Source organism: Rhinolophus ferrumequinum, chromosome 4, assembly GCF_004115265.2.
Source record: "Rhinolophus ferrumequinum isolate MPI-CBG mRhiFer1 chromosome 4, mRhiFer1_v1.p, whole genome shotgun sequence".
NCBI classification, from domain to species: domain Eukaryota; kingdom Metazoa; phylum Chordata; class Mammalia; order Chiroptera; family Rhinolophidae; genus Rhinolophus; species Rhinolophus ferrumequinum.
The window spans coordinates 58,774,180-58,790,354 of record NC_046287.1 but is presented as its reverse complement, the minus strand read 5'-3'; the positions used below and the strand labels follow the sequence as shown (position 1 = coordinate 58,790,354).

Below are 16,175 nucleotides of genomic sequence, written 5' to 3'. Positions count from 1 at the left end.
TTATGAAAGTAACTTTATTGGAAGTTCCCCTTTTCTTTCCTTGAGAATCCCAGGAAAGCAACCATTGTTTTAACAGAGGTGATAATGGTAGGTAGGAGTGAATTTTAGAAAATGGAGAGCTGATCAAAGAGAAGTAGTTGACCATATTCATCCAAGAGGATGTTCTGCTCAGCCAAGTGTTTTTTTGACTGCTTGGCAGGTAGAATACTGTATAAATAGAACTTTGGGGGTATACCAAATAGCCAGAGCCCTTACAGTCATACATTTCCTTTTACTTTTTAAAAAACTTTATAGTCAACAAACAACTTATTGATGTTGATTTAGTTTCCCAAGGAAACTTTCCTACTGCTAAGGGTATGAGTTACCAATGGATTCCATTATTCCAGTTAACTTTGCATTTTCCATTATCCACCTAAATTAATAACTGAGCCCTCTCTTTTCATCAGGGTCTCCTGTAGGTTTGATTACTAAAAATCAGTCCCCAGAACCAGATCATTCTGCTGTGAATTGGCAAAATTGAGTTTGTATACTTTTTTTTTTTCCCTGAAGCTGTTAGTTTGGGCTTCATTCTGTTCAATGGAAAACTACTAGTTCACAGGGGGAACTACTAAACATCTCTTAAGCAAGGGACTGAGAATCAGATTTACTTTTTTAAACATCATTTTAGTAGCTATATGAAGGATACATTGGGGATGGTGATTGGAAAACCAGTTAGAAGACTATACAGTATTGCAGTGAGAGAGGATGCGGTCCTCATGAAATCCCTAGGATTTCCATGACTGAAAAGACCTTGTTTTTTGAATGAGGTCAACAAGTATAGAAGAGTTTGTGTACTTTCAAACTGAAGACTATGGTGTAGATATGGACTGAAAAACTAACCTTCTTCCTTTTGCTCTCAAGTGCAAAGTCTCTGCTTCTTATGTCTAAGTGTTTTTGTATTAATCTGATCCAACATGTATCATCCATATTCTGATGACTCTCAAATTTATATCACTAGCCCAGATCTGTCCTCCCAATTCATTTATCAAAGAATAGCATCTCAAATGGCAGTTCTCCAAAATATTAAAAATAGAATTACTGCATGATCCAGCAATCCCACTTTGGAGTATGTATCCAAAAGAATTGAAAGTAGGATCTCAGGTATTTGTACATTTACATTCATAGCTTTATTCACAATAGCCAAAAGGTGGAAGCAATTCAAATGCCCATCAGTGGATAATGAATGGGTAAAGAAAATGTGGTATATGCATACAATGGATTATTTACCCTTAAAAAGGAAGGAAATTCTGACACATACTACAACATTGATGAACCTGGAGGACATTATTCTAAGTGAAATAAGCCAGACACAAAACGACAAATATGGTATGATTTCACTTACATGAGATACGAGTATGAGGTAATAGTAGTCAAACTCAGAGAAACAGAAAGTAGCATGATGGTTGCTTGGGAGTGGGGAAAGGAAGAATGGGGAGTTTTTGCTAAATGGGTATAGAGTTTTCACTTTTCAAGATGAAATATTTCTAGAGATTGGTTGCCAACAATGTGAATATACTTAACACTACCGAACTGTACACTTAGAAGTGGTTATGATGGTAAATTTTATGTGTATTTTACAATTTAAAAAAAGTTAAAAAACACACCTTTGCTTAATTTGGCTTTTTTTCTTAGTGCTTGGAAATGAGCATTGGTGTTGCTGGTTGTGTAGCAAACAGTTGTGGATTCATCTCGTAATGAATGTCAAAGGCTTTGTATGTGTAAAAGATGACTAGGGAAGGGAGAGAAGTTATACAGCACACTTGTGGTAATATTCTACTGGGGGAAGGAGTAGCTGTTAAAAGGAATATCTTTCCAGGTTTGTAGCACTGTGTGCCACATACTCAGCAAACACAGTGATTGTAGAGGCACATTTTGGGAAATGAGCTCAAAGTTAGTATGTGATTGAGGGTTGTTAAACCTGTCACAGAGACCTTAAACACTGTGATGCCCTTCTCTGAATGGACTATCCTTCATCAGGTTTTAAAATTTATCCACATAGTTTTTGTAGTACAAGAGTATTTTCATTTTACAATGTAAAAATACCTTCAACAATAATCTAAAAAAAGTCCAAATTCACAGTGACAAGGAATTTAGTGTAAGATATAAGCCTGTTCATGCTATAGGCAGTAGGCCTTCTCTGTAGGTAAACCTGCTTTGTGTCTAATTTTTCAAGCACTACCTGCTCATTTTATCTTTCCCACTTGTATTACTTGTGCTTAGAAATGAATGCGACACAGATCATTGACCTTTGCAAATGAAACTTTGAAGCCTAAGGGAACTATATTAACACAGTTCTTGTTGGCTTACTTTTCAGAACCAAGTTTGATTGCCTTCCTGTACTAAAGAAGTTTAGAGAATGTGCTAGTGAATGTGTGCATACTGTTGTGTGTGTGTGTGTGTGTGTGAGTGTGTCTGTGTGTACCCCACAACTGAGCCTACTACTTGGTTGAGCAAAGAATCAACACCATTTTTGCTGAGTTTCTAATATATGTGAAACATTCATTTCAAAATTATATACAAAACTGTAATCAATGGTAAAAATTGTGAAAAAAATGTAAACATGAATACACAAGGAGAGCAGAGATGATGGGCTACTTCTAAATTGCAACTGATTATGGGGCAGGAAAGAAGATCAGATCTAAGAACTCAAAGAGAATTAAGATGGTGGTGGCCACTTTAAAACCCTATCGCTAGCATTGGGGAAGACACAAAAATGTATGCTGTCCAATTTCTTCTTTTATGGAACTTAATTTAGTTGAAGATTAGACATACCCAGGCATTCATTATTCAACGTTGTATCATTGAGACCCTGACAAAAACTAGCCATATAGTAAGGGCTTGATGAAGGTTTATTAAATGAATGGGTAAATGAGAGTTCAGGAACATGTGATAAGTCCCAAATAGGTGTGGTGACATTTAGTGAGGGGATGAGTGGTCCAGTGTTTTAGAGCAGAGCCGTCATTCTTCTTGTCAGATTTTGAGGTCTAAGAATGTAGACTTGACCCTCAAGATTTATTATTAGATTATTTAGGATGGAATGGCAATCTGACAATAGTACGTAGAATAAACTAGGGCTGCAGGGCTTGGTACGGGAGCCAAAAAAAAAAAAAACGTCTTTGAAGAACAGGAAAGGGAACAGCTGAACTTTTTTTTTTTTAAGGAAGACCGATTTTAGGGAAGATTATAAACTTGGCTTTTGATAAATTAGGCGTTTTAAGTCGGAAGAGATAGAGAGAAATCCACGTGCAAACTCCAGCAAACATCAGCTAGACTTTAGTGGAGAGATTGGTTCCAAGTTGAGGTAGACGTTGGAAAGTTGCAGCTGTGAGAGAACGCAGGGGTTGTGTACACCAACCCGTTGAATGTTTTGGCTTCACTAGTAAGGCTCAGGGATGAGACTCAGGGAGAATGATGGTGGCAGTGATGATGATGGCAGCTAACATTTCTTGAGCATGCCAGCCGTGAGCTAAGTTCTTTACATACAGAACTGTACCTCACTGCATATTCACGACAGTCCCAAGATGACAAGGTAATTTAGTGACTCAAGCCTCTTCTCGCTAATCAGGACTGATCGACCATCTCCAGAACCTAGGCTACTCTACCTTCGGGCAGTAGCCAGTATTCGGGCCCTGGCGCAACTCAGAAACGTGAAAATCTCTCTTTAGGAAGCGCTCCCTTTATCAGAGCAGGAATCGTGGGGACACATGCCACGCGAGGAGCAGGCGACCAGGGCCTAGAGCGCACAGCCACAGTCTGCAGCACCAGGCCCGCCTGGGGTAGCCGCCCCTCGCCCTCCGGGGGACGACTCGGGCGTCCCCGGGCGCTCCCACCCGAGGTAGCCGACGCAGCGCCACCTCCCCGCTTCGCCCCGCCCCTCGGGGTCCCCGCCCAGCCCGGCGCGCGCCCGGCGCGAGGGTGCGGGGCGTGAGATTAGACGGCGGGAGGGGTGGGGATGGGAGCGAGGGGTCACGTCAAAGCAGCGTAGACAAAGGGCGGGCGCGCGCACGTCCTTACGTACGCCTGGGTTGGCGGCGGCGGGCCAGGGCCGGAGGAGACGGCACCGGAGGGATTTGGATCCCCGGAGCCTCGCGGTCGGTGAGTATGACCGAGCCGCCCCCTTCCTGAAGGTCACTGGCCTCAAGGGAGCCGAGAGTGGAGCGTGGGGTTCGGGGCCGGGCTCCCCGCGAAGGGCCTGCGGTCCGGGGACGCCCTCCCTACGCCGCGCCGGCGTCAGGAGACACCATTGCGGCTTCCTGGGGTTGAACGTTCCGCCCCCTCGGCCGCAGTGGAACAGTCCTTACCCCACCCGCCGCCGCAGTGCCTGCAACCTGGTCCCCCAACGCGGCGCTGCGCCCTTTTCCCCGGTCCTCCCGGTTCTGGCCGGTTCCTCTTGAGATGGACCCCTCGGGGTCTACCCGAATCCCAGGGGCGCCCTCCTTCCTCTAGCGCGGAGGAATGCAGTTCGTGCGGGTTGAGGAGTCTTAGACATCACGAGGAAGCGCCTTCACCTGTCATTCCTTTTCCTATGTCTTTTGGCTTCCCTGGGATGTATACTCTCTCGTTCTCCAAAGGGCCCCATTTTTTCTTTCTTTGGCATTTCTTTACTCCTGAAATCCCTTGCCTTTCCGTGCTGATTTCACACCCTGCGAGGCATCCTCCTACCAGAGGGTCTTGTTTATTTCTTCACTTTGCGCTTCACATAGGGCTTTAACTTTTGCTGTTGCAAAGTTAAGGAAAATATACTATGGGAAACATACAGCATAGCTCTGTGGGAGTAAGTTCCATGCGGCTCTAGATGTCAGCGCCCTTCATCGCTTCTCATGCTCCCTCCAAACCCCGCCCCCCATGGATTTTCTCAGTGATAACCTTGAGATCAGTTGAAGAATTTCCTTTCTGCTTCATTTTCCTTAATTTATGCTGAACTTTGAGTAGCTCTGCTTAGTTTCATGTCTTGTAGATGCTATCTCAACCCAAGGGAAATGGTGTGAAAAAGTTATCCTTATGCCAGGACTGTGTAGAAAAGATCCCTGTAATAATGCCAGTTCGGTATTCTTTTCTCAGTTTAACAGTGATGTCGTTCCCCCCCACCCCCGCCAATTTTATGTTAACGGAGAATGTCATACATACAAAAGTAGATAGACTAGCGAACCAGCAGGTACCTATCATCCAGCCCCAACACCTGGCTGCATGGCTAAGCCTGTCCCATCCACATCCCTATCCATTTCCCCTTCCCTATATCTGGGATAAATCCTGGATGTCAAAAATAGCTTGAGATTTAAAATAAAAGTCTTACTATTGAATGAAGTCATAATGCGCTTTTTTTAGGACACAGTCTACTATTCTAAGTCTGTCAACTAAGAAACGCATAATAGCATTGGAGAAGAACCAGAAAAGGGTATCTCAAATGATCAAGCTGATGGAGGGAAGGTTAAAACAAAAGTCTTTCAGATCTGGAGAACTTCTTGTCTAAGTTTTCATTTTTGGTGAGCCCTCAAGGTCCAGAGAGGTTCAGTGACTTATCCAGGTGTACAGGAAATAAGAGAGCAAACTAAGGCTGGGGAGACATCTCCCAACTCTGCAGCCAGTCTTCCTACTGGACCGTACTGCTTGCCTTTGGTCATCTTCAGGAAAGAGAAATGTGTGGAAGGGCTATGACCGAAAACTTTTTTTTTTTAAAAAGATATTATTGGGGAAGGGGACCAGGACTGTTGGGGAACAGTGTGTCCTTCCAACACTTTACCAAGTCAAGTTGTTGTCCTTTCAGTCTTAGTTGTGGTGGGCACAGTTCAGCTCCAGCTCCAATTGCCAGTTGTTAATTGCAGGAGCCCACCATACCTTGTGGGAGTCGAGGAGTGGAACCGGCAACCTTGTGGTCGAGAGCCCACTGGCCCATGTGGGAATTGAACCGGCAGCCTTCAGTGTTAGGAGCATGGAGCTCCAACTGCCTGAGCCACTGGGCCGACCCAGAAAACTCTTAAGACTTGGGATGGGTAAAGACGAAATTTTCCACCAAGTTCTGGAATAATACAATTAGGGGATTTGCCTTAAATTTTTTTTGTTAAACTACATTTGGGACAGATCTCGAATAGCTTTTAGAAAACATGGGGAAATTGTGACCCTAGAAGTAGAATAAGGATTAAGAACAAGCTTTTAAAAGATTTAGATAACATTGGCAGCTATTTAGTGGTTACTAAGGGAAACTGGAATGGTTCCGAGTACACCCCTGAGGTTTTGCTCTTGATAGCAGGGAGAACAATTGCACTCTCTCATAAAACATTCTTGCCATTAACAGATAAGAATCATGGGCTGGATGAAGAGTGGGTTAGCCTTTTTTTTTTTAATTAAAGAAAACCATGGTATAGATTTCCTAGCACACTTTATGCTATTAAGTTGTCCTATCTCAAGAAAGACCAGTAATTCTGTACTTGCAGTAAATTCAGTACTTGTGCCTCAGTTTTCTTACCCTTAAAATGGGGATAGTCTACCTCTGAGAAATGCTGTGACCAAGGGAATCTTTGTATACAGAGTTCTTTGAGTTTGCTTATAAGTTCAGTTTATGATGTGACATAATTGTTTATAAATTTACTCTCAGAAAGGACTTTTGTGAGTTTGTGACCTCAATACAGTAGTTGTCGTGCACATCCAGTTTATGGAAGTACCATTGAAATAACAGCATCTATATGTCTTTGTAAATCATCACCCCTGAAGACATAGTGGGGGGCATTGTGTGTTTTATGTGGTTCTTTTTGTGTTTGTTGTGTCAGAAAGAGTGCTGTAGTTAGTCTGTCAGGGTTCTATCCTAACTTGCTAACTGGTTTCTGCTAAAGAATAAACTACTTCTGTCATCTGTGTGCACATCACAAAAAGTTAACTTTAAGAATCTCGTACTTTCTGGAGATGGAAGCCAGAGATTATTGGTCCTGGTTAAGCTTGAACTGTACTGCAGAATTATTGCTTCAAGTACAAGAACCTTATTATGGTATGTCCTTTCCTTCTTACTGTGTCATTATGCTCCGGGGGCGGACTTGACCAAATACCATCAATTCCGTGTATCGCTAAGCCACCTAATGCTTACTGGAGCATGATGAATTTTAGAGTTAGGAAGCTTATAAGTTCTTGGCGTTTTCCTAACTCCTTTAAGGTGCTCTTTCTCCTTTAAAACACATACATACACATGCACATGCCCCTCAATCACAGGGGCTTGTCTCCTTTCTTTGGGCTCTTTGTCTTGTATAATAGTTGTTAGTGTGTTTGGATCGCACCTCCTATATAAGCTATGATCTTCAGTACTAGAATGTTTTGTAAAAAGTAGGAGCATGATACATTTTTGTTGATTTTTTTAATTAAAAAACAAAAAAACTGGGAAGGAACTTAAATCCAGGGAAGTTGAATTGACTAACAGATGTATAATAGCAGAATTGTGGCTCAGACCTAAGCCGATTCCTGAGTTCCAGGTGTAAGATCCTTCCATTGTGCCATTTTCTTCACACATCGGAGGAGTAGGGAGGGAAAAGATTATATATATGTATTTTTTTTTCCTTACTAGTTGGAGATATATTATTTCTAGGGTCTGCTTTAAAAGTTACTGATAAGTACTATCCAATAGAAATATAAGCCACATATATAATTTTAAATTTTATAGTAGCCACTTTAAAAAAGGTAAAAACAGTTGAAAATAATTTTAAGAATATATTTTATTTAACCCAAATTGTCCAGAATATCACTTCAAAATGTAATCAATCTATACATTATTAATGAGGTCTTTACATTCATTTTTTTCATCCTAAGTCATTGAAATCCAGTACATACTTTACAGCACATTTCATTTCAGATTAGCCACATTTCAGGTACTCAGGAGGCACATGTGGTTAGTGGCTGCTGTGTTGGACAGCACAGAATCACTGTCAGCTGAACATAAAGATGAAGGAGTGTTTTATGTTATTTGGTAACATTGAGCTCTGAAGTTAGAGTTTGTGGTCAATTTTTTTTCTTTCTTTCATGTTCTAGTGGTTTTTCTTTGCACAGTTAGGATTGTTTCAAATTTGAGGTGAGTTGAACAAAGAAATCTGTTTCATAAATTTTGTATCTTTGTGATGAAATACTTTCTCATCCTTTTTCTATCTGTGGGATCAGTCTCATTTAACTATCTTAACCATTTTTAAATGTATAGTTCAGTGGTAACGCTTTCTCATTTTAAATTAGACTGCTTAGTCATTGGGTAGGGGGGAAAATGCTTGACTTTTAAAAAATGGCTAGTAATGAAACTCATTAATAAAATAACCTAATTAGAAACTTGGCAAAAGATTTGAACACTTCACCAAAGAAGATACACAAATGGTAAATGAGCACATGAAAAAGGTGCTTAATATCATTGATCATCAGGGAAGTGCAAGTTAAAACTATGAGATACCACCTCACATCCAGTATGTCCAAAATTAAAATACTGATCATATCAAGTGTTGATGAAGATGTAGAGCGAATGGAACTTTGATACACTGCTAGTGAGAATGCAAAATGGTGCAATCGGTTTAGAAAGCAATTTGGCAGTTTCCTAAATAGCTAACCATACACCACCTACCTTAGACTCAGTCATTCCACTCCTAGGTATTTACCCACGAGAAATGAAAGCATATGTCCATACAAGGCTTGTAGATAGCTTTATTTGTAACAGTCCCAAACTGGAAAAACCCAGCTGTTCATCAGTAGGTGAATGGATAGACATTGTGCTGTATCCATACAGTAGAATACAGCTCAGCGATAAAAAGGAATGCACTAGTGACATGTGGCAACTTGAATGATTCTCAGAATAATTATAATGAGTCAAATAAATCAAACAAAAGGTTTTTAAAGAAAAAAAGGCCCGGAAGTTGCTTCCAATTACATATACAATATGCAATTATAAAAACACCAATTTTGAAATTGAGTTCTCAGAGCATTGTCCAGGTTTGGTAATAAACATCTTGGGTCTGACAGCTCCAGCAAATCAAATTGTCCTTCCTTAAACTAATGGCCCTAGAATATCAAGGTATCCTATATCCCTTTTTTCTTTTCCAACTTTGACTTATGTTGCTTTTTGGGGCGAACTTGATACCGTGTTACTTGTTACCCAGTTCCAACTCAAATTAGGCCTTTCTAGGCAAGGAGAAAATAGGTAAGATCAGAATGACCTTAGTTAAAACCATGACCCTGAAACTGATCATATTCCTTCTTCTTTCTAGTGAGTTGAGTCATCCTTTAGCCTATTGTATCCTGCCTGGTTTTGTCTTGGACCATTTATTTTATTCAGGATTTATATCGGCTGTTGGCGTATTCTTGGTTTTTCAGCACTTCAGTTTCACTTCAGCCTATTAGCTCTTGAGTACTGCCCTGTATCCTTGGAAACATTTATCCACTTTCCCTCCTAAGCAGCAGTATCGTATTCAAACAAATTTCTTATACTCCACTACTCTAACACACTTGATGCTAAATTCACCCCAGTGCATATTTCTATTGTGTTTGTGTACGTGTTTGTTCAGAATTAGGGTATTCAATATATCTATGCCCTGACAGAGTACACTAGGAAAAATGGATGGCTTTCCTCTGGAGTGTAACCCACCCCAAAGCAAATGAGAGGTCAGCCTAGGGAGCAGAAAGACCATTAGACTAGAGGACAGGTCTGAGTTCTAGTTCTGCCTCTTTTACTGGCCAATTTTGTATCTTGTCCCAGTTAATTTAACCCTTCCAAGGCTCAGTTATTTGAGCCATAAAAAAGTTAGACTAGAATTCTCAATGATTGATCCATAAAGTTGTAGTATATTTTATTACTGCCTCCAGCTTTGTAGTGACGATTAATTAGTAGTAGCTTCCGTTTGTTGAGTACTTTGTGTCAAGCACTATACTGATCACTTGATACGCATTATATTCAGTCTTCATAACGATACCACAGGATGCATATTCCCATTCTATGGATGAGAAAACTGAAGCGTGGAAAGTTGATTTATTTTCCTGAGGTCACACAGCTAGAAGGTAATGGAGGCTGGTTTTGAATGGCTTGTCTGAGTCCCTGTATGTTGAACCATCATACTTGACTGCTTCTCCGACATTCTAAGTAAGGACACATAGCCAGAAATCTTGGAGTAGACAAATTTTAAAAGACATCTGGTCTAACCACCATGATGTATCTGCCACCCTGTATCTCCCTAAACAGTCTATTCTTTCTTGAACAACTCAATCTTAGATTCTTTTTTAAAACAGCTTTATTGAGATATAATTCACATACTATGTAAGTCACCCACTTAAAGTGTACAGTTCAATGGTTTTTATTATATTCACAGATATATATAACCATTACCACAGTCAGTTTTAGAATATTTTCATCGAGTCAAATAGAAAACTCATACTCTTTAGTTATTGCTTCCTTCCCTACCTCCCCCATTTTCCCCAGCCCTAGGTAACCACTGTTGTGCCATTGGAATTAATCCCTGGTTGTTTGCAAAAGGTGAAAAGAATTCAGACTCAACCTGAAATGAGCCAAGGAAGTAAGTTTATTCAGGATGCCAGCATAGACGTTGCTGGGGCAGATGACTGCCCCTAACTTTAGGTGAGCTTTTCCTTATATAGGAAAGGGTAGGTCAATTTCCTTATGGCAGGAGATGTGACGTATAGACTGAAGTCATTTGATTGACATATCGTGTTTCCCCGAAAATAAGACCTAGGTGGACCATCAGCTCTAAGGCGTCTTTTGGAGCAAAAAGTAATGTAACACTGGTCTTATTTTACTATAATATAAGACCAGGTCTTATATAATATAATACAGTATAATATAATAGCTGCTTTTTTTATGTTATGTTAGACCGGGTCTTATATTAATTTTTGCTCCAAAAGACACATTAGAGCTGATGGTCTGGCTAGGTCTTATTTTCAGGGAAACATGGTATGTTGGTTATCTAACTAGTTTCTTTCTGTGCATGCTCTTACCCAGAATACGTACAGAAAAACCCATGTGGGGGGGAAGCCTTAATGTTCATTCCATTCTAATTGCATTATAATCAGGCTACAGTTCAACTAAAGGACAGTTTTTGGCAGTTGGTACATGTGGGAAGAACCAGTTAAAACCAGTTGGATCTTATCTCCCCTTTATATAGGGGTTTAGACATCTTAGAATGATTTGTAGGGGATGAGCCTGCGTGGTTCCTGGGGAGGGGATGCAGGCCTGGGCAGTCCCCCTTTAGGGTCACTTTTATTAACCTCTTTTTTGCCTCATCAACCACCAGGCTACTTTCTGTCCCTAAAGATTAAAATTTATATTATGGAGTCACATAATACGTGGTCTTTAACATTTATTTGAGTCAAACAGAGGCTGCACCTGGAAGCAAGATGTCAACACACTGAGAGAAATGCTTCAGAGAACAACAGTTTGCAGTTTATTTTATGCATTTGATATTAAGGAGGGAATGTAAGGAAGATTACTGGAAGGTGGGAGAAAGCAAGGCAGGGATGGATTACAGGGTTCATTATGTGCTCTCGTGAAGGTGGTCACACTTTAGAAGGAGGGGTCTGAAAGGGGGCATTTCAAAGGCTAGTTAACCCAGATGCACAGAAACAACAGACGGCTTGTTTGAGGCAGAGATAAGCCTTTTACTAAAGAAGTTGTATGCCGGGGACGTGACTACCTACTATGACCCGCCCAGTTAGAACTATGATCAGATCACCCTGTGAAGTTACTTTGCATAGAACCCCTTTTTCATCCATACATTGTATGGATAGGGCACATTTTGTTTATTGACTGAGTTGATAGACATTTGGATTATTTCCACCTTTTAGCTATTTGTACAGGTTTTGTGTGGACAGTTTTTCTTTCTCTTGACTATATACCTAGGAGGGGAACTGCTGGGTCATATGGTAATTGTGTTTAACCATTTGAGGAACTACCAGACTTTTCCAAGGTGGTTACACTATCTTACATTCCCACCAGCATTGTGAGGGTTACATTCTTAATGTTAAGCTAAAATTTGCACCCCTGTAGCTGACAACCATAATACCAGTTCTCTGGTCTTGGGGTGTCCAGAGCAAATCTGCTTTTTCTTTTCTTTTCTTTTTTAAACTTTTATTTATTTTAAGTGTTTTTTTCCAGGACCCATCAGCTCCAAGTCAAGTAGTTGTTTCAATCTAGTTGTGGAGGGTGCAGCTCACAGTGGCCCATGCGGGGATCGAACCGGAAACCTTGTTGTTAAGAGCACTGCTCTCTAACCAACTGAGCCAACCAGCCGCCCCAAATCCGCTTTTTCTAGATGGCAGCCATCCTGATCTGAGTGCTCTCTAATGCTAAGTAAGTGGCTTCTACCAGTGTTCATGGTCCTGTTATGTATTAATAGTTTTAGATCTTCTCACCAACTCTCTTACAAATGTACTTCATTTTGTCTATATTCTCTCCCGTCTTCTTTAGAGAAGTAGATACATTTTATTTACTTACTTATGGGTAATTTATAATCAGAGATATATAGTGGGTTGCCTTTTCAGTTTCCAGTTGTTCTTTGCTGAGTTAACTGACTGGTAAAAACCCTCAACCCAGAAGTTTACAGGCCACACATTAGAATCCCCCAAATCTCTTAGAAACAAATCCAGGTCCCACCCACAGATTCTGATAGTTTCACCTGGGCTGAAGCCTAGGCGAGCCTAATGTGCATCCTGGGTGGAGAACCAGTGCACCCCGTAGTGGCCATGGGAATGGTTCTGGTGGGTCTTCTGAGGGCCCTCATGGCTCACATCCCAGCCATCCGGGTGTGAATATCAATTTTATTGACTCGAAGTTGCTGTGCCAGTCTTACTCCGGGCTGGAGCACTCCCACAGGTGCCATCTTGAAGCATCAGACATTTTTCCTGATGTCTACAGAGGCCTTGTTTCCCCACAGTGTGCTCTGCTGAAACTGGCGGTGGCTGTTTTGCCACCCTGTCAGGCAGGCCACCTGCAGGTTCTGAATGGCATCAGCATGCTCCAGCCATTTTAGGGTTTTATAAGCACCTTTAGCAGGTAGTAGTTGAAAACAGATTTCTCCTGAGTGCAGTGTCATGACTTCTTGGGAAATGCCTTCAAATGCCCCTCCTCCTTCCTAATAACAGGAGCTTAGAATAGTAACAATATAATATATTTTGATCACTTACCTTGCTCTAGGCATTGTAAAAGTGCTTTTCGTTTGTTATCTTGTAATCTTTTGAACATTTAGTAGGTGTTGTTGAACATAAAGAGATTAAGTAATTTACCTGGTGTGTTTCTTTTCATTTTTGAACGATGAGACTATTACCTATTCAAAATGATAAATATAATTTTAAAGATACCAAAAAGAAAACAGTGACCTCTGCCTTCCACATCCTCAGCACTTTGTCATTTGTTGGCTGGATAATTCTTTGCTGTGGAAGCTGGCCTGGGCATTATTGGATGTTTAGCACATCCCTGCCCTCTATGTACTACATGCCAGTAGCAGCTCCATCCCAAGTTGTGACAACCAAAAATATCTGCAGATATTACCAGTTGTTCCAGAGGGAGTTAAAAAAAAATTACCCCTGATTAAGAAACATTGTTCTAATGTATCTTGGGTTTTGTGCATTTAAACTAAATTCTCCATAGAGGTTGTACCATTTTATACTCCAACCAGCAGTAATTGAGGGTATTTTCTCATTTTCACCAATAAGTTGGTTTATAAAAATTATTTTTTTGCCCTCTTACTATAGTTTTGATTCATATTTCTGTCCTTTACAGCTAACCTTTTTTATTGAGCACTTAGTGCTTGCTAGGCACGTAGTATTTTTTGGCTTTGGGTTTTGTGACATACTTTGAAATGCCTTCTGAGATCTCTGTCTAGCCCTGTTCAAGTTTGGTACCTAAAGCTGAAGACAGTACTCTGAGTTTCTTCTGATCGTAATGAAATGATAACACGTACCATTTATTGAGATCGCACATAAGACACACATTGTGCTTGGTGTGCTTTAAACATGCATTATTCCTGTGTAACCTAAGCATTTATTTGTAATAAAATGCCACATCTTCTTCCTTCTGAGTTGGTGTGTAGTATCTCTGAACACATTCTGGTAGTCATGTTCTCCTGGAGTGGGAAGCGTCACAGAGGGCTATCTGCAAAGTAGTATTTGATTCTGCAGTTAGGAATCATAGTAGTCCCTGCCTTGTGATTGGGTCAGAATTGGTTTAGATGCCCCAATTTAAGTTTGTAAGTTCCCTCTGTTACTTCTTCTTTCCGGACTCTCTTCTTTTCCTTGTTAATCATCAAAGTGTGAAATTACAATTGTGTATGCTTATTTGCTTAATGCTTGTCTCTAGGCATATTTGTTCACTAAATATCTAATACCTAACATAATGTGTGGCATACAGTATGTGCCCAGTGAATATTTGTTGATGAATGAACTAGTCAGTCTGAGAACTTAGGTGCACTGGAAATTGGGTTATTTGAGACATCCTAAAAGCCCAGGTTTGCCTTTCAGAGGGTTGAAGAGTTTAGTTAGCTTAGCAGTGGGCTCTTTCACATTCCTAGGATGAAGCCATCTTCCCTCCTAAAAGGGTCAGACTAATTGGTTCTTATATTTTTCTCTGGACCATTTGGGCTATTGTGGGAACTTTGGTCTAAATCACTGTTAGTGAGTGTGGCTGAAAGCTATGGAAGTTAAGAGAATGAATGAAATATTCCTTTGACTCAATGGCTTTCCCTGCCTCGTGCTTAAGGAATCATAGTTAGGTTTATTTGAGGCAAATCCTCTCCAAAGAGCAGGTACCTAGAAATTGTGGTGTGATGGAGTTCTGATGTGAGCAATTTTCCAATATTTCCAGAGATCAAAGTCTGGGTTAAGAGTAACTTAAGACCCAGTTTTATTCTGGCTTTAATGACTGCTCTGTTCATCCAGCAAGAGGTTTGCAACCCTATTTGATAACAGCACTTGCTTTTCTCTACTTCTAAGAATTTATCTGAAGGTCATTGTTTAGTGTTGGCCAGATAACTTGTTTGGCTAGTTTCCTGTTCTCCGTTCTGGAGTCTGGCACTCGTAAAAAAAAAAAACTCAAGCGTGGGGCAGGACAACAAGGGGAAGTTCACTACCTCTGAGGGGAGGAAGAGCTGCTGGGTCATGAGTTGGCAAACTCTTCCTTTTGTAAAGGATCAGATAGTATATACGTCAGGCTTTGCAGGCTGAGGTCTCTGTCACATATTATTCTTTGTTTTTCACAGCTCTTGAAAGATGTAAAAACCATTCCTAGGTCATAAGCCTTATAAAAACAGGCCATAGCCAGATTTGGCCCATGGGTGATGATGTTTTGAACTAGGAGAAGAAATTAGTCTATTGCTAAATGTGTTTACTTTAATATTTTGGGGACATGACCCCAGAATAACCTTGGGAATTCTCAGTTGATTGTGATCCAAAGAAACTCTGGCGTGGGAAGTCAAAGTGACCCTACTGTCAGTCACCCTGGATCCATGGAATTCAAGGTAACCTTGGCTAGTGTGACGGCATCTGTCCAGTGGGACAGAGGGATCTTGCTGACTCTTTCCCATGGAATGGTGGCCAAAGGTGACAGGGATGGAAGAGTGGAACGGAGGTATGGCTCTAAAATAGGCTGGAATTAGGTTAAAGGAATACGGTGACTCAGACAGCAAGTTACGTTGATTAACTCTCAGAAATACATCTAATTTCCTGAACCTCTATTGGGATGTAGTTAGAAATCTGGCATGTACAATCTCTTTGGCCAGTTTATGAAAATTAAAGCAGGTTTGTACCTTGGATTCTGAGAAGAACACCAGTTCTGATACGTGAGTCTAGATTTGCCCTGTGGTTTTCCTCTGATCACAAGAAGTTCTGTAGAGCAGGGCTGGGGTGAAGGAAGTGTTAGTGTATTTCAGGGTAGTCGGGGAGATAGGAGTACATAGCGGTTAAAGAGCGTGGGCTCTGAGATACTAGATGCACTTGTCAAATTCCCACACTGCCATTTACTTACTAGCTCTGTGATCCTGGATAATGTACTTCATCCTCTAAGCCTCAGTTTCTTCACCTGTAAATAGCAACGACTCCACCATCGGGTTGTGAGAATTAAGTGAGGATAGTATATGTAAAATGCTTACATATTTGCTCACTGTCTGTCCTGTATTAATAAATTAGCA

The 16,175-nt window shown here is 40.8% G+C and overlaps 1 protein-coding gene across 3 annotated transcripts in view; it reads left to right on the top strand.

The window, feature by feature from the left end:
* Positions 1-3,983: 3,983 nt before the first annotated feature.
* Positions 3,984-16,175, top strand: part of GPAT4 (glycerol-3-phosphate acyltransferase 4) — a 35,287-nt gene continuing 23,095 nt past the window's right edge. For 2 of the 3 annotated variants that reach the window (XM_033104226.1, XM_033104223.1), the window contains exon 1: positions 3,984-4,134. The gene's annotated coding sequence lies outside the window, so the exon portion shown is untranslated. Of the gene's footprint in view, positions 4,135-12,188; positions 12,347-16,175 lie in introns of those variants that run through there. The other variant, XM_033104225.1, reaches the window with a different exon arrangement.